The sequence below is a fragment of the Pyxicephalus adspersus genome, chromosome 3, assembly GCF_032062135.1.
Source record: "Pyxicephalus adspersus chromosome 3, UCB_Pads_2.0, whole genome shotgun sequence".
Taxonomy (NCBI): domain Eukaryota; kingdom Metazoa; phylum Chordata; class Amphibia; order Anura; family Pyxicephalidae; genus Pyxicephalus; species Pyxicephalus adspersus.
The window spans coordinates 141,417,968-141,437,323 of record NC_092860.1 but is presented as its reverse complement, the minus strand read 5'-3'; the positions used below and the strand labels follow the sequence as shown (position 1 = coordinate 141,437,323).

Genomic DNA, 19,356 nt, shown 5'->3' with positions numbered 1-19,356 from the left:
GGCTTCAGGGACCAATTCGCACAAGGGGCATAAGCAACAGATACATACCCTAAACAAGAACAAGCATTCAACCCTTTCATTGAGAGGGGAGCCCTACTTTGGATTTTACTAAGGCCCACTAATAATTTTATTCCTTTGCACATACCACTTACCGGTAATAGTTTTTTTATCAATATTTATTGGTTGGCAAATGTAAAAATAATTAAATGACAGATTCTTTTTTTTTTTTAGCCGCAGCATTGAATCTAATACTCCCTGCTATTGCATAGCAAAGCTCTCTGACTGCACGGCCACAAATAAAACACATATCCCTTGGGGAGTTGAGGCGGCTTTGAGGTTTTGTTATTTTCATTTATTTCATTTGGGGGTTAGTTTTGCTGGGCTGTGTATGTCTAGCAGTTACAAACACATGGAAAATTTGTGTGTAGCTGCTCTTACTTCTCAGCTTGTCTGAAGTTCTCTACCCCCAGAATGTGACTGTTGCTTCTCATATTTGCTTTTGTCTTTGGGATTTATTGCAGTGCACCTGGCCCCGTGCAGGGCAGCTTATCAGATCATTGCTTTAATATTCTGCATGTTATTGTTAATATTTTGCATAATTCTGCAGTTTATTAGAGCCATAATTATAAAAAAAATTGTGTACACCTTATTTAAAATTTTTTTGATAAGGATGACCCACATACTTACACCACAGTGCTATAGCCGAAGGTCATCTAGGGGAAACTTAACATGGACATTGCAGGGGTCATGGTGGAGCTTTGAATTTCAGCATAACAAACACTGTGGATTTGGGGGTCTCATAAAGATACTCACTGACCATTATTCATTATTTTATTCTTCCCACAGGTGCATTTTCAGAACAACCATGTCTGTCAACAATGCCTAGCAAAGCCAAAATCTTAAAAAGCTCTTAGTGCCCAAAGTTATGAGTTCTTTTCCAGTACCCATCTGAGCAGTGTCAGGAAACTTGCTATAAATAGTATTTAAGGTAAGTTATGTTTTCTAGGAGTTCAGGGAATTCAGAAAAAAAACACTTGACATGTACAATGTACACAATGATCCAAATTTTGAAAAGGCTCGAAGTCTAACTCATTCTACAGGAAATTAAAAGTTTTCAAAACATGGGCCTTGAATTACCTTGTTGGCTGAGGACACATAAGGCACAAGTCTACCTTCTTTTTTATGTTGTACTGTAAGCCAGAACTTGGCAGTATCATATGACAAACCCAAGTTCTGGCTTGTGTGTAAGACCAACTTTGGAGTGCGAATGGCCTAGCGATGCGTGTTGAGAGCCTTACAGCAGAACGCACATGTAATAACCTATCTGTGTGTCACAATCTATGCAGACAAAAAACAAAATCATATTTCTCTATCCAGACATGTTGTACCAAAGCAAAGTGTGAAGCAGTTTGAACAGTTTATAAAACTTTTTCGTGAATCTTTCCTCATCTTGTTGTCTTCTTGCCTCCAGCTTGGCTTACTCATTGGTTTTAGTTCTGCTTGACTATTCTGCTTGTTGCTTACTTGTTGTAAACTTTGGGAAAGAAAGAGAAGGGACCCCCAGTGAGTTCACATAAATATTAGTAATTACCACCTCCCTAAATCATATAAGACCGAATAGGGGTTTACATAAGTATACCCAAAGAAGTAACTTTCCCGAAACTCCCTCATTATCTACCTTTCTGAAAGGTTATTTCTTTGGGTATACCTATGTAAACCCTTACTTGGTCTTAGCTGTTGTAAACTTTAGCTCTCCTCCATTTCGTAGTTGCTTTTGACCCAACTTGTGTATGGTTTTGGCTGTTATCTGAACCTTTGTTGCCATGTTATCCCTACTTCATGACTACTCTTAAGTCTTGCCTTATGATCCTGACAATGCATGACCTTGGGACCTCATTTTGGTTTCCATTATGTGCTGATGATAGCTCCTGGCCTTCACTACCTACGCTTATTCTGGTATATCAACTGACCATGGATTTTACTTCTTGATCTGGACTGTGCGTTTGAATATTAGGATGCTCGCCACTTGGGTCAATTGGGTCGGAATTTGACTTGGTAAAAGGGTGAAGAGCCTTAACAACAGTCTCCATCTTCTTGGGTTTAGGCAGGGTCTGTTTGGGTCCCTTATATACTGTACTATATACAAGCTCTTGAAATATAAAAAAATGCATTATATTTTATTTTTTTATACATATTTTGTTTGGGCAGTGTAGATGTATGGAATGTTTTCTCTGTGGCTATGGTTCCCTATGGTAATGATCAAAGGTAAAATATTTATTTGAAGACCTAAGACTTACTTGAATGAGTAGTAAAGGGTGTGAACTTATCTGATTTTATTTCTTGTCTCTGTTTCCTTGTGACACAACAGAAAATGTGAGAAATATTCCTGGGAATAGGGAGAAACTGTAAGGAGAGTTCAGTTGGAGTGTTTTGGAACTTATTTCCTGGATCACAAGCATACTCAGATCACCAAATTACCAACACAAGGAGCAGATGAATCAATGTAATAGACAAATGTCTATTACAAGATACTGAGCAGGTATACTTTGCTTCCTGTATGCGCCTCAATGTTTTAATTGTTCAACTTTCACTGGGGATGGGAAACTTTATTTCATTCAACAAACTTTCCCGAAATTCTATTAGACACAACCAAGTTCATTTTGATTCAACATTTGTGCCAAATGCATTTAAAGAGTTGATTATTTGGTTAAATTAAGCCTTTTAGGTTGAATTACAGTGGAATCAAATCGCTGGGATCTGTATAAAGGGAAACAGAACCCTGCAAATATTTTTTTTCTAAGTGGAATTATGGTAGAAACAGGACAACCACAAGGACATATTACAATAATGAGCACCTACAAACAGTGACTATAATCTGTAGATTTGACCATTTTTGGGGGGTAGAATTCTGAGAATTAAAAGTAGAATTATTTTACTAGGCAAACATGCTATTTAATTTAACTCGATTATCCTACTCCCATAGTGTACGGTGCATTTACACAGTAGAATTAGGACCTTTTAAAATTGAATTAAGGTAGAATCAGGTCTTGTGACCACATGGACATATCTTACACCAATGTCCCACTGTTACACAAAAAAACATGTTTAAGCTCTTCAAAGCTGGAGAGGAATCATTTTTATCAGTGAAGCTGGGTGATCCAGTAAACCTAGGCCTCCCTACATAATAACACCTGAGTTGTGAGGGATCTGCAGACAAGGAGCCTATTCGGAATCTCGAAGCCCCCTAATAGGGAGGCTCCAACGTATCCAATCCATAACCCTGGGAAATGAGTACCTCTACCTCTTGCCTTTTCCTTAAAGGGGTTAAAATTAGTGGGGATAATTGACATACAACCACGGAATAAAATGTCCTAATTCTTTTTTTTTTTAACTAGTACTTACCTTGGCAGGTCCAACGATGTACAAATAGCATCCCAAATTAATACCTTCCAGCATTTCCCCATCTCCAATGCTGTGTTTAGTAAACCCAGCATGGGGAAAGTCAGGAACAGCTGTCCTCAGCAGCTCTGTGGCTGGTTTGGCTCAGACACATGTAAACAATGACAGGCGTCCCGCCTACCTGGGTAGAGCTCCTGTCATTGCATTTAGCAAATCCAGCTTAGAGTAAGCCGAAGACAGCTGTCCTCAGCTACACTGTTGCTGGATTGGCTGGATGAATGTTAATCGCAACAGCAGTGATTGTGTCATTGTGTTCAGCCAATCATGTCATTGTTTACATGTGTACAGTGAATTCAGCAAGAAGATTTGGCCAATAATCAAACCCAATATGTCAGCAAAACAGCCAGGAACCCCTGCTTCCCATTCTAGGACTTCCCAGTAAAAAGATGTCTTTAGGGATCATACCCTACTGCCACAGATCATACGTACAGATCATACCCTAACAGTGGGAAAATCTATCAAAGTATATAAAAGTCTTACAAAATAATGTGCAAATGTGTGTAGCAGAGTCACTTGACTGGAACACAAGGACTGCTGGTTGATGATAAAATATTATTTTTTTAATATATTATTTTTATACATCTAGACAGACTTGTAACTGAAAATCTCAGTTCGAGTTTATTGTAAAAGTAGCATGCAGGGCTTTTATAAAAAATAAGTTGCTATGTAACTTTGTCTGTTTGCCTAATTCAGAGGTAAAAGGCAATGAAGAAATATGATTTATAGAGGCATGAGGCACTATGTTTGATAAAGAGGCATTAGGCAACATGTGTAATAAAAACAAATGGGGCAAAGTGTGTGATAAACAAAAGCCACAGAGCATTGTGTGTAGTAAAGCCATATGAGGCATTGTGTTTTATACAGAAGTATGAGATGCTACATCTAATATAGCAGCATGAGACACTACATGCAATACAGAAGTCTGGGATACTTTGTGCAGGGAAGAAGCATGAGGCACTATAATTAAGTGTTAAGTATTTAAATTGAGTGATTTCTATAGCTACTGAATTTAAATAAATCTGCTTTTAAATAATACTGTAGTTCTCATTTAGTTGCACACTATAGCTAGCTATGGACTGATTTATAGACCCGCAAGGTAAAAAAAAAAAGTTCCATTATACAGTTACAAATAAATCTAACCCTCCAGCAATTTATTCTGCGAATTATAAATTGAGGCTTATATTAACACAGTCATTTTTTTATATCAAAGTTATTTCAAATAACTTATTAAAAGCCGTCCATTTTAAAGAATGGAGTGACAGCAGCAGCACGCTCTGAGGGATCAGATGTCCTGGGAATTCCTGGAACAATTCTGAGAAGCTGTTTGTAGCCGGTTTATAGGCTGATTTTACAACATGGCAGAACAGAGGCCTCAGCTTTCCTGGCGTTGTCCTTCATTAATACCCGTGTTTGTGTTGAGGCATGTAGTCCACTTGTTAGAATCCAGACTCAGCCCAGGATCTGTGGAGATGATGCTGCAAGATTTGACTTTAATCACACAAAGGCTTGTTACGTTTTAATCTTTTAATTCCTCGCTCTGTCTGGGCAACCAACTGCTTCCCTGCAGCTAAAAGACTACTAGTCTCAGCATGCCTTATTAACCTTTTATGAAAAAGGCATCTTTCATGCTGGGCCCTATGTGCCAGTGTAGTTTTTCCTGGAACCTCTCATTCACATAGCTAAGAGCTCACAAAACATTTTCTAACTACAGTTCTAGTGAATACTATTTTAGCAAACTAGGTGGATTATTAATATTAATATTATTATTATTATTATTATTATTAATAAACAATATTTATATAGCGCCAACATATTATGCAGCACTGTACAGTAAATGGGGAGGAAAATATGCTCACAGACACTGTTAGGTTGAAATACCAACACAGGCAATTTCTTAGGAACACAAAGACTTTAACTTGTAAGGAAAAACAATCTACCTAGAACTCTCATCTAAAAATATAGAAATGATAAAAATGGTATAATAATATTCAACCTTTCTCGAGGTAGTAGTGCTGGAAAGCTGCCATGGCACCAGGCAAGCTCCTGGTGAGCTGCTGATTGACTGCCAATTAGGGATGCCTCTGGCATTCTCGCGAAAATTTCCTCGAAGTTCTGATGTTTCCATTGGAAATCTAGGAAATCACTATAGGAGGATTATCACGGCTGCATTCATAAATACAGCCGTGGGAATCCTCCTGTCAGTGAGTGATTCCCGGGCACTACATTCTGACCTGTAGTGCCCGGGGATCTCTCAGGAGGATTCTCACGGCTCTATTCATAAATGCAGCCGCGGTACTCCTCCTCTCAGAGTGAGTCAGGCGGCTTGCGTTTATGAATGAACGCAGTCATGGGAAAAATCAGAGGATTTTTCTCACGCTGCATTTATTCATGAGCAGCCAGTGAGACTCACTCTGTGTTCAGCTCCTCTCCCCTGATTGCTGTTGCCGCCCAGTAGTATGTGTTCCTGGATAGAGTTTCTCTATCCAGGAACACAGGACTCCTGTGTTCTTGGGTAAAGAAACTCTATCCAAGAACACATACAACTAGTAAAGGGCTGCAAGAGTAATCCGGGGAGTGGAGCTGATTGGTTATGCAGTTCCCAAAAATTTGGTCTCCCTGGCCGAATTTACAAAGGCCGTTCTCGCCTACATGTTTGGTAAGTGAGAACGGCCCAATTCTCCACAAGACCAAATTTAATACATTCGCTCGCTCATCCCTACTGTCAATGATAAAACAATTATCATTTTGAGCTTTTATGTATATAAACCAGGCATGGGCAAACTATGGCCTGTTGGGCTTCTTAATCCGACCCGTCAAATATTGGTACAAAATTGTCCACTGGCAAAAAAAAGGGTGACCAAAAACACTGTTCTTACATAAATTGAATGAAAGTTTTCTTTTACTTTTAGGTAATGGCTTTTAGATGTAATTTATATCAATCCATGCAAACACTCTCCATCCATCTGATACCGGCATGGCACATCTGACAGCTCCGCTCCCCTGATTGCTGTTGCCGCCCTGTAGTATGTGTTCTGGCATGGCACATCTGTCAAATTTTAAAATTCATTGTGCCCATATTATTACACAGTATTTATATAGCACCATCATATTACAGAGTGCTGTACAAAGCCCATAGTTGTGTCACTAACTGTCCCTCAAGGGAGCTCACAATCTAATGTCCCTACTATAGTCATATGTCCTTAATGTAGTCTAAGGTCAATTTAGAGGGAAGTCAATTAAACTAAGTGCATGTTTTTGGGATGTGGGAGGAAACCCATGCAGACCCAGGGAGAACCTGCAAACTCCATGCAGATAGTGTCCTGGCTGGGATTCAAACCTAGGACCTAGCGCTGCAAAGGCTGGAGTGCTAGGTCCCCTGAGCCACTGTGCTGCCCCATAAACCAAATGTTTGGGGTAAAATGGGTAATTCTGCTGTCTGTTCATGTCATCAATGTTAAAGCTATGATGACCCTACTGAAGTAAAGGATCTAGGGGTCTGATATGAGCATTCTAGCATGGAGATCAGATGGAAAACTAAATAATATTACATAGTGTCTATTTAGCACCAACATATTACACAGTGCTGTACACTAACTTTCATGTCAATAACTTTCCCTCAAAGGGTCATGTCACTAACTTTCCCTCAAAGGGGCTCACAATCTAATGACCCTACCATAGTGATAGGTCTTAAATACAGTGTAAGGTCAATTTTATAGGGGGAAGCCAATTAACCTAACTGCATGTTTTTGCAATGTGGCAGGAAACCCTCATAAACACAGGGAGAACATGCAAACTCCATGCATATAATGCCCTGGTTGAGACTCAAACCTGGGACCCAGCTGGCCCAGTGCTGCAAAGGCAAGAGTGCATACCACTGATTAAGGAGTCAACAATGTATCTACTTATTTAGTTGCATTTTATTTCATAAATTAACACTTTTTTATTTTTGGTCAGCTATGTACATTTGTTTCCCAAAGTGTTAGGTCTTACACACCACTGGTGACATTCATGCCAGAACAGACTGGAGCCCATCTACAGGAAGATTCTGGTCCATCATTTCAATTTCTTTTTCTTCTTTTATTTTGGTTGCTGTTATATCATAAAAGTTTTTACTAGTGAACTAATTGATTGCCTGAATATAGATTGTTTGAAAACAGGATTTACCCGGGGATTACTTGGATTTATGTTCTCGATCTCTGATTTTTTCCCAGGTAAACCAATCTGTTGAGAGAACTGGCAGACCTTTAAACCTACTTCCATGCTAAAGAAGGAATACTATGAGAAAGAAAACATTCCCCAAAAGTCAATGAGTGAATAAGCCAATAGAAATTCATCAAATATATAATGTATAAAGATTGCCTAAAATGTGTTGCTCTGGGGTGTACTATATTCATGTTATAAATGACCATATCTCCACTACGTTAAGCCCTTATACTATAATCACACGTTCTTTTCATCATCTCTGCACAATTTTTATAACTTTGGTCATGTGATGGTCCCCAACTTTTCTGACTTGGTTCTATTTCGATGTTCCCAAGCTGGTGTATTTTATCAGGTACTCATATCACTGCTATCCATATTTCTAATAAATTGTAGTGAACACGTCTTGATGTCTGTTTCTCTGGCCCATCAAGAAGAATGGGGAGGTGCAACGTCATCACAAGGCTCACGTTGGGGATCGTCTGGCATGGTCTTTCCACAACGCTGGATCAGCTGTCCTGCATACCAGAAACAGGCACTGGATAAAGGTCCTGATTAAGGTGACTATATTTTCCGTAGCAAGTTTTGATCAAATAAAACACCGCAGGTTCAGTTAGAGGGAGAAGGGAGCAAGGAAATTGCTTTTTTATGTTTTTGTTTTTTTGCATTTGTTCCAAGAGATAGACTTTAAATACAGGCCAGATAAAAAAAAGCTATTTTATATAGTGCATCCTGTCACTGTAATAAATGCAGCAGTTTGGTTTTCCTGCAAGCTCCTGCCCTGCAATAACATAATATTACTGCCTGTTGATTCCGATAGTAGATCTGTTGATTTTCTACTTTCTGTAATAAGCTGAAAACGCTGTTCATTCTGTAGTGAAATCGCTGCAGCGTGTCACCCTGTGCAAGGGGTAATCTAAAATGTATACTTTAGGTAATGTACATACGTCAGATAATTATCACTTCTTGGGCGAGAATCTGAAATGTGTACCCCAGTTGTCTGATGTCATTCATGGATCCATCAAGGTGGATACAAGAACGACCAAACCGGAACAACCGCTATACAAGTCAATGAAGGAAAGAACAGTGGCGTGCCGCTTGCTCGTTCTCCTCTCTTCTCTTCTCTGGAACAGAATGGGCACCGTGTGTACAGCACTTGAACTCATGAAAGTTCATTTCAAGCGACAAACATTTTACATGTATGCCACAGACAAATAAAGAACAATTCCCAGCTGACACTTTTAGGCAATAGCAGCTGATTTAGTTTTTCTTTTGGAATAAAAAGTATTTAAAAGTCTTTAAACTCAATAAAAGTTGTAAGCAACCCTGGCAATGGCATATGGGTCCTTCTAACATGTCACTGTTACTGAAACTTTTGTTAGCTTGACCTGCGATATCATTTCAGATATTAATTACATTTACCAGAATATTAGGTTGGATAAATTGGCCTTTAATCCCTGCTGAACTGAAACTAAAAAAAAGCCATCAAGGTAATGACAAGATACTGCAAATGGTCCTGACCTGATGCAAGAAGAGATACGTATTTCACTCCTTGTATTGAGGTCTTCGTGTCAGGAGGGTTTGTGGTCTCCAGTCGATAAGGTCTGTGTGTTCTGCAGACCTCAGATAAGCAGACAAAATAGGCAGATTGCTCCAAAAACCTAAAAATGCTTTCTCACATGATGTCTTTTTTTTCTTTGTTTATATACCTACATGTATAGAGTTTATTATTATGTGTGTAAACCCTTAGCAATTTTTTGGCCTCCAGTTTTGACTATGTGTGTGTTACTCTAATAAAGAGATTTCCCATCACTTCCAAGCTCATGAGCACATTCTTCCCATCCACAAAACATATTTATAAAAAAGAACTTTTTGGCGCTGAGTGTTTTTATATGCATCATCAAGGCACAAACCCTATTTAATGTACAGCGCTGCGTAATATGTTGGCACTATATTAATCGTGTTTATTAATAATAATAATCTGTCAAATAACATGTTTGGAGATTGCCTTACATCTGAATGCAATGTTAGGAAACAGAGCAATTTTTCAGATGATCTCAGGAACTACTTATACTGGCAGTGCCTTTTTTATCAGTTTTTAGTTAGCTTGTTTTATATATAGTAGCAGAAAAATTGGATTCACGCAGGGAAATGAAGAAACTAAATGCCCAGTATTTGGGTGCAAACTGCTTTAACCACAAACAAAGGGCTGGGATGCAAGATATGTGTCATCAACAACTGAGCACCCTGAAAAAAGGACTCAACAAAAAATAAAATAAAGGAAACCTGCACAAAAAAAAAATGAATTTTTTTTATTTTTTTTTTTTTTATTTTATAACAAAAAATAATAAAAAAAAGGAAACCCAAAAAATAAATTTTTTTTTTTTTTTTTAAAGAAAAAAAAGTATAAATAATAAAAAGAAAAATTCAAAACTGACCTACCAATTTTCTTTTTTCTCCTAAAAACCTCACTACTTATCACCATTCTATATCCCCCTCCTATTGGGTGCTGTTTCCCCCACCGCTTAGATTGTAAGCTCTTAGGAGCAGGGTCCTCTCCTCCTCCTGTGTCACTCACTGTCTCTGTCTGCTATTTGCAACCCCTATTTATTGTATAGCACTGCGTAATATGTTGGCGCTATATAAATACTGTTTATTATTATTAATATTAAGTGGGGGCACAGCAGCTAAAAGGCAGCTTGCTGATGCCAATGGCGCATACAGTTCTAAAAACGGTTGTTGCGTCTGAATAATTTGGGATAGGAGGGGGGCACATGAGCTACCAAGAACTAATGGCCCATCTCATTTAATTTACACACAAAGGACCTGATTTATTAAAATTCTCCAAGACTGGAGAGGATACACTTTCTTTGGTGAAGCTGGGTGATCCAGCAAACCTGGAAAGGATTTCCTTACGTCATTTGCTATTTATTAGCAAATGTTTTCAATTCTGGACCAGATCCATTCCAAGTTTTTTGCATCACCCAGCTTCACTAAAGAAGGTGTATCCTCTCCAGTCTTGGAGAGCTTTAATAAATTAGGGCCAAGGAGCACTATATGGCACAGTACAGCGCTGCTTGATCCCTCTAATACACCTCAATTCAACACAGACAAAGGGCTTCGGAGAACATTATTTCCACAATTGAGGTTCTGGCACATACCACAGCCATTGCAGTCATGCTAATGTGAAGTTAAAGGGCATTATGGAACAGCAAAAGTTGTCTTGGGCAACTTCTGCACATGTTGGGCATAGCAGTGAGTGCTGCACAGGGTGAACCAGCATAGCCCTCGGTGCTATACCGACCAATATAAATTCACTTTGCTGATGCCGGACTTTGTAGGCCAGGTTCAGACCTGCAAATGTTCCTGCATGGCACCCGGCAGTTGGTACCTTGCCAGCCACTTAGCCGCCCGCGTTTGCACATTTTAATGTTACCCCCATTTATTCTCTATGGGTTGTGCTTCCAGGGGTTGGGGAAGCAGTAACCACACTGCAACTTCTCTACCAGTCTGTACAAGATAGTTTCATATTCATATTAATATATTAATAAAAGTGCTGTTACATTTAATAAAGTCACTGCATTTAATCTCTAGCTAAGTTTCCCATTTACTATCCTTGTGTTTCCCACAACCATCCACACACCAGATCCATTTCCATCTGGGGTCATCAGTAAGTCAGCGGCAAACATGACCACTTCACAGCGGGACATGTAGAGACCCGGGCTGTATAAATAAATTGTGTCTACAATAATAGTCATGACATAAGATCTGGGCTTATAGCAGAATCTCATCCACTGTTTGTTCTTACAACAACATTACATTTATCAGATCCGGTTTCCAATCTGGGAAGAATATTATAATCCAGCTTTACAAACAGACCCACAAAACATAACTTTCTGCTGCCATAAAAACCTCACCCATTATGCAAAATGCTGTTTGTTTCTTCACAATGCGAGTCATTTACAGGAAAATAAATACAGGAGACACCAAGGAATCCAGGTTATTCAAAGTCAAATAATATTGTATGTGTAAGTGAGCATGCAAATAATCCAGCAGTTCTATCCATTTACACAATGCCACAGGCAGCTGAGTACCCAGGAGGGTAAAGAGAACCTGTCACTTTTCTTACTTAGAAATCAGTTTAAAGTCTGGCTTTTTTTTAGTTTATCTGTCAAAAATGACTGTTTTAGGACTCTTTCCATTGAATCACTTAGCCTATTAAAAGTTAATATTTCCATAGTGCTCAGCATTTCCATATGAGATTGCTAAAGCCCATCTGCCTAAAGCTGTGTTTTAGATTAGAGTAGGAAAGGATAAATGGATTTTTATATATTTTTTGTTTTGTTTTTTTTTTTTCTTTCTATGTACTATTGCAGAAGTTATACTTCTTGTCCCAGTGATACAACAAGAACTTAGAGCAAATATCTCAAAGTGAGGGGATATCCTTTGTTGGACACTGAAACAAGAATTCTCATTGAATCATTTTCTCTTACCTCCTGTTCCAGGGTCAGTCTTATGCGTTTGGATTTCTCATTTTCTTTCTCGATGATCACCAGTGCAAAAAGGGGAAGGGGTTAAAAAAATAACAAAAAATGTGCACCTTTCCTGTATGAATCATTGTGCATAACAGTAATAGCCATAAAAGTAAAAAAGAAAAAAACAGTCTACAAAGCAATTTCAACTTACCTCTCTTCCATTCATACTGCTCAGCTTTATATCCTTAGCTTTCTACATGCCTACTGTTATGCCCATCTTCTACACGCCTCTCCTGTACATACTGCCCATTGTTATACCCTTCTACACTCCTCTCCTGTACATACTGCCCATTGTTATACCCCTCCTCTCCTGTACATACTGCCCATTGTTATACCCGTCTACACTCCTCTCCTGTACATACTGCCCATTGTTATACCCTTCTACACTTCTCTCCTGCACATGCTGCCCACTGTTATGCCCTCCTTACTCCACTCCTGGACATACTGCCTGCTGTTGTTCTCTACACTCCTCTCCTCTACATACTGCCCATTTTTTTACCCTTCACATACACTCCTCTTCTGAACATACTGATGATTTTTATGCCCTCTACACTCCTGCACATACTGCTCAGTGTTATGTTCATTGTTCAACCCCGCCACAACCCTCTGTATATTGCCCACTGTTACACCCTCTACACTCTGCTCCTGCATATACTACCCACTGTTACACCCTCTACACTCCTTTCCAGCACATATTTCCCACTGTTAAACCCTCTGCGCTTTACTCCTCCACATACTGCCCACTTTCATGCCCTCCATGTCCCTGTACATACTTCCTACTTTTATGCCTTGTATACTCCACTCCTGCACATAATGCTCACTGTTATGCTCATTATCAAACCCTCCTCAACCCTGTGTATATGGCCCACTATAATACCTTGTATACACCTCTCCTTTACTTAATGCCCATTGTTATACCCTATACACTCATCTCCTGCATATACTGCCCACTGTTAAATCACTTTTATGCCCTCCATACTCTTGGACATACTTCCCACTGTTATGCCCTGTGTACTCCACTTCTGCACATACTGCCCGCTGGTATACCATCTCCCCTGCACACACTGCCCATTAATATACCCAGACTATATTATTTAACATGTATGTAAATCTCAGTGCTCATATATTATTTAAGATTCATCTAATGTAAATATATTTATGAATGGACTTACTGTCACACATTTTCAGGTGGCAAAAGGATTGGATGTCAAATGTTGAGAGGCATGGGGACACTTGGGTGGTAACTATACCTCTTTAGAAAAGCTGGAAGGAATTAAATTTATTTGCATAAATGTTACAGTTAGAATTAATAAATAACTAAGAAATAACTTTCTTGGTGATCTTTCTAGTGTAAAACAAAAGTGATCTGAGAGCTGCATAACCTCACAGAATGGCTGCCTTTGCCATGTATGAGCAGCAGGTACACTTTAAACAGAAATACTCTATATTTACACAATAGTTAGCTTTTTTTATGAACTTAAGTAACTTGAACATTCTGCTACAAGTGGGAGTAAAAAGTGTTCATAAAGGTTGATGTGAAGGTCACAAAAGCTGGAATATTCTACTCTAGGACTGTGTAGGAGGACTTGGGTGAAGGCCGGATTTACACCAGTCTTTTACTGCCCTCTGCAGATTATCTTTGCCATATGTCTCAATCATGAAAAGCTTTACTAAGGGTAATATAAGGGCAGTCTGGTGACCTTTTCTTGTATTACTATCAACTTATATTTGTATAGCGCCAACATATTACACAACACAGAATACATAGACCTCATAGGAGTTTACAATCATTCTTGACCTTATTCTGGAGTCAAATCTCCTTTATCATAAGAACATTTCTTGTATACAATGAAAAGAACCTCTCTTTATGTCTCCAGCAATGATTTGGGCCAAGGGTTACGTACACACGTCAGATGATTCTCATCCAATAATCGTCTCAGGGCTGATATCGGACGAGAATCTGGTGAGTGTACTGCACTCGTCATTCTTTGTTCATGGATCCATCCTGGTGGATCCACAGACGATGAATGACGAACGATTGTAATGGAAATGAAGAGGAGAGGGTGCAGAGGGGTGCCGCTCTGTCATTCTCCCTTCTGCATAGAGCAGAATGGTGCTGTATGTACAGAGCTTGTTCATGCATTGTGCAGTCTTTTGTCATTGCAAAGGATTGTGAAAAATCCTTTCCAAGGACAATTATTGCATGTGTGTACGCAGCCTTAATCGGAAGAGGTACCACCATCATTCTGTGAAGTGGGCGCCCAATGCTGTCTGCAGGACCAGAAGGATGCATGCACCTGAATGCACAGCCCCAAATCTCCTGGCCCTATGTATTCTTCACTCCTGCTCTGCTGTCCCCTGGGTAGAGATGGGTTCTGTAATAGTCGAACAATCAGTGTCCGTGATTCCTCATTGACCTGTGTTTGTATAATAGTTGTATATGAACATGACCACATGCCGTGATAGCATACTCATGTACTAATTGTTACTGTGCATTTGTTCCCAATTATTTATCACCAGCCTTGATAACATTTACCCATTCTTGACTTGCCACCTAGATTGACTTCTCCACCATTAACTATCTGGCCTACATTATTATTATTATTATTATTATTAATAAATTGATTATCCTCCGCCCTGACCTCTGGCTTGTTGCCTTTTAACCCTGAGCTCTCTGCCCCTTAGATTATCTGCTCAGACATGTTTTTACTGGCGAGACCCTTTTGATCCTGGTAAAATGCCATAAGGAATGAAAAGCACAAAATCTTGCAAGACATTCAGGTACAAGAGTTTTCCCATGAGATTCTGGATGTATTTTTCAGGATCTGGCCAGAAGGAGTGTGGCTGCATCCTTGCAGGTGGTAAGCAGAGATGAAGTAAGTATAAAGTAGAGAATGGAGTAGGGTAACTTAGGGTGCCACTGAGTGGCCATGGTGGTGAGGTTGCCAAACTTCCCAGGAATGGTCCTGACCAATGGATTTGCTTTGAGGTATGTGACTGCCTACCACAGAAGGGCACTAAATACACATACCCTGTCTGCATTACAGCAACCCCTTTCTCTGTAGCCAACAGGCACTTCTCCATTCCATACTAAACTATGCTGCACGTCCCATCTATTACCTAGTCCTCTGATGCCGCCCTTCTCTGCCAATACCCTAGAACAGTGGACCCCAACCTTTTGGAGCTTGCAGACCATAAAATTTACGGACTCTGAAACGCGCATGTGTGGGGAGCTGTGTGTCACTCAAAGGGGAAGAAACTTCCCCCAGAGTGATAATATGATGGCAGAACTCCCCACTTTCCCATCGAAGGTCTGAGCCTGCAATGGGAGAGCGGGCAGGTAGTGTCCAGACACACAACCCGTCCACCACCCTGAGCCTGCGATGCGTACAGAAGACATGATCCACGGCCTTGGCTAGTGCTCCCTCCAAGTGGGGTTCTTCTCCTAACCACACTGGAGGGTGCACCAGCCAGAGCCGTGGCCGACCTGTCAGATGGCCGCAGTCCACTGGGGTTGGGGAATCCTGCCCTAGAGAACCCAATTTCTTATATATACAATAGGTGTGAACTGTTATTATATCATTACCCACTGGTTGTACCGTACTCTGTACAGCACTACTGAGGATGATGGGATATTCCCAAGACTTGCTGATCGATGCATAATTATATACAAGATACATGAAAGATACTTGTATACGAGAAATAGCTCATTATGCTCACCTATTACAATTAGTAAGTTCACCTAATGCAATATCTCAATTCCATGCTTATACATCTCAAAGTCCAAATTGCATTTAAACAATTCCTGTTATACTACATTTCCAGTAAAGGGCTGCAAATGTTTAACAAACTACAATTGCTGAGCACCACTGTAGTTTCATTTTGAATGTATTACTCTATTTGTATTATTATAGATAATTCACATAGATCAGAGCTATACAATATACAATATATTAGGCAGGTGATATACATATGTAAAATCCATCTTATGTTTTTTTTTTTAAACCAAGTGAATATATTTTATAAACTGGAAGTTCAAAAACCAACTATACACCCGAACAGGGACTTGAACCCTGGACCCTCAGATTAAAAGTCTGATGCTCTACCGACTGAGCTATCCAGGCTCTCTAAACAAAAGCTGGAGGTAACTCCAAACCTAGGTCATAGGGATAATCAATTCATCTGGGTTTTTCTGCTAGTTTAGCAACTTATATACCTTTTCACAACTTTAAAATGATTTATCATATTTGCCTGTAACTTTTCTTTATTGGAGCCACTTCATGTGAGTTGGAGGGGCGTCTACCATGTGCCTAATGCCATGGTAAAATTATGTAACAGACGGCATGAAAGTTTCTTAGCCAGGGTTCTTCCAGAGGTTGCTTGAACAATGAGCAGTTTGTGCCTCTCAGGTCAGTTTAACAGTTAGATAACTAACACAACACTGACTAATCATATGTTGAGACAAACATCTGTCCTAACTGCATTTAATAAATAATGTACCGGTTCCGACTTACATACAAATTCAACTTAAGAACAAACCTACAGTCCCTATCTTGTATGTAACCCGGGAACTACCTGTAGTGATTATAGCGGGGGGGTTACCTGAAAGTTACAAGGCTCAGGTACATTCATAGAGAGACCTCAATTTATACTTTACACAGAAGGTGGATGAAGAGTAAAGCTGCGTACACACTTCCAATAATTATCGTTGGAAACGAACGACCGGCCGAAAATCATTAGCAAAAAAGGTGACCCACAACGCCGACGAACGAGGATTGTCGTTGGAAATGAACGACCGTCACGGCCGATCTATGGCAACTGTGTGTACAGCCGTTCAGTGATCGTGCATGTTTCTGCAATACACTTTCTCCTTTACATGTCACTCCCCGCGATTTTCAAACGATTGTATCTAGCATGTGTACACTATTGGTGGATAATATTTGAACGATCGTATCGTTACAGCATGTACAGGATTGTGCACAATACGATCATTCAAGTATAATCTTTGATTGGTCGTAATCATTCGTTTTCTAACGATAGTTATTAGAAGCCTGTGCGTAGCTTAACAACCTGGCTTTAGGACTTTTAGCTCTCTATGTAATCTAAGCTTTGGACTTTTCAAAAAAGCCATAAACGTTAAAAAAAAAATGTGTATGCATTGTATAAACTTGCTGACACTTGCATATAAAGAGTTCCAATTTTTTTGACAACACAGCTTTACAAAATCAGCCATTTGCAAAGCTGGACCCTATAAGCTCCCAAAGACCAGGGAGGAGGAATGATGAGCCAACAATTTAACCTCAAATGCTTTAGCAAATGTATTAAACGGACAGTACTACACACATTTTGCCCACTAGTAGGGCCTAACCGTCGAATTCTTTGACTTCCTTATAAAAAGTGTGGATTCATATCACCACCTACAGGAGGATGATAGCTGCACACAAAAAGATCAGGTGATAGCTACAATTTTTTTTTTGTGTGAATCACAGGTATATTGTAGAAGGTTCCATGAAGTCAAATTACAAGCCTTAAATAGGACATGTGACCGATTTGCCACTCATCTACATCTTGAAAAGACTTGTCCAGGGTAGGCTGGGCTACCTCAGGTACAGGACATTAGATGAAGGTGTCTATATGCAATTCACAATCTTTCCCCTAAGTGGTGCTGCAAAATTTTTCAGTAAAGACCCCTGCAAAACTGGCACAAGAGTATGTTGGGTGCTTTTCCCCGGGAGAAACTCATCAGTCTGGTGTTATAGATAAGGCCCAGAGTACTATGTTCGGAAACAAACCTTTAGAATGCTTGGTAGCTAACAATTCAGTAAACTATGGCCCCATGTCAGAGCTTCCCTATTAGCAAACATTGCATCATGAAGGGACATTTTTATCTCTGGGCTCTTTATCTGAATAAGGCCAAGACAGATGTAATCTTAGCAAAAAGTCACCCACATGTGACACATCTAAAGGGACCATCCTATAAGTAGGGGCCCAGTTTGCCAAACATATGAAGAGGAGGATCCTGTAGATAAACTGGAAACCAAGGACAACACTGCAAAAGGTATTCATGGTCTTGCACCATTGGATCAAACAGATCAATGACAGGTGGGAATGAAAAGCCTTTACCAATCTACAGTTCTGCTGAACCAGCACTGCAACTAAAAACAGACAGACTACAAATCCAGTGATGCAATACACGAGCTCCAGTTATCTATCTCTCAGAACATTAAAAGGGAACTAAAGTTCTACTTTTAAAATGTTAGATAATTTTTGCAAAAAAAAAAAAAAAAAACACGGGAGTAGCAGTCCCTTTTGCAAAAATTCCCTAATAGCTTCATGGAAATGTCAAAGCAACCAGGTCATCCCAACTTTCATTGTGATTGCTGGGACAGATTGAACTCTCATGCCCATCCCAGCCAATCAAGATAGTTGCAAGGAGGAAGATGGCACACAGCAATGGGTACAGGCAAGTATAGCAGGTTTAGTTTAGCTTTCAACAAGTAACACAATTACTAACAAAATAGAGGAATTACAAAGCTTTGACATATTTAAGGAACGTGACATGTTTGCATTGCTCTGTCCTGCAGCACTGTTAGGCCATCTGCATAATAAACTTCCTATCAGGACAGGTATAGGTCTGCATACACACATGCAATTGTCATTGGAAAGAATCTTTCACAATCCTTTCCAACCAGACTGCACAATGCATAAACGAGCACTGTTCATACATCACCATTCTGCTCTATAGAATGGGGAAGAGAACAGAGGAGCGGCACCAAGATGCACTCTCCCCACTTCACTTTCATTATATTCTTTCCTTGTTCATGGATCCACCATAACTGATCCATGGACAATCACTGTACACATGCCAGATTCTTGTCCAATATCAATCTGACAACATTCATCCAACAAGTACATAGCCTTAACCAGGGTGGTTCATTGCTGCCCATATATATCTAAAAGCAGTACATTGTCTTTCATGAAAATACATTTTACAGTATATTAGTAGAATAGACCAATTCAAAGAAGACGAGGCCAAAGGATGGGATCAGACAGATTGAACACTGGAGGGCACCGGTGGAACCAGGTAAGTGTTTTTTAGCTACCCTTAGTGTGGCTCTGGGTTACGACTATCAGCTGTTTTTATTTTTACCGAGCCACATTC

At 39.7% G+C, this 19,356-nt stretch overlaps 1 long non-coding RNA gene and 1 other non-coding gene across 2 annotated transcripts; one reads left to right on the top strand and one right to left on the bottom strand.

The window, feature by feature from the left end:
- Nucleotides 1–511: 511 nt before the first annotated feature.
- On the top strand, nucleotides 512–9,465 carry LOC140327830 (uncharacterized). Its single transcript, XR_011920143.1, has 3 exons — nucleotides 512–988; nucleotides 2,369–2,539; nucleotides 7,671–9,465. It is a non-coding gene; the product is annotated as an uncharacterized lncRNA (long non-coding RNA).
- Nucleotides 9,466–16,245: 6,780 nt separating this feature from the next.
- Nucleotides 16,246–16,318, bottom strand: TRNAK-UUU (transfer RNA lysine (anticodon UUU)). The gene has a single exon. It is a non-coding gene; the product is annotated as a tRNA-Lys (tRNA).
- Nucleotides 16,319–19,356: the final 3,038 nt, after the last annotated feature.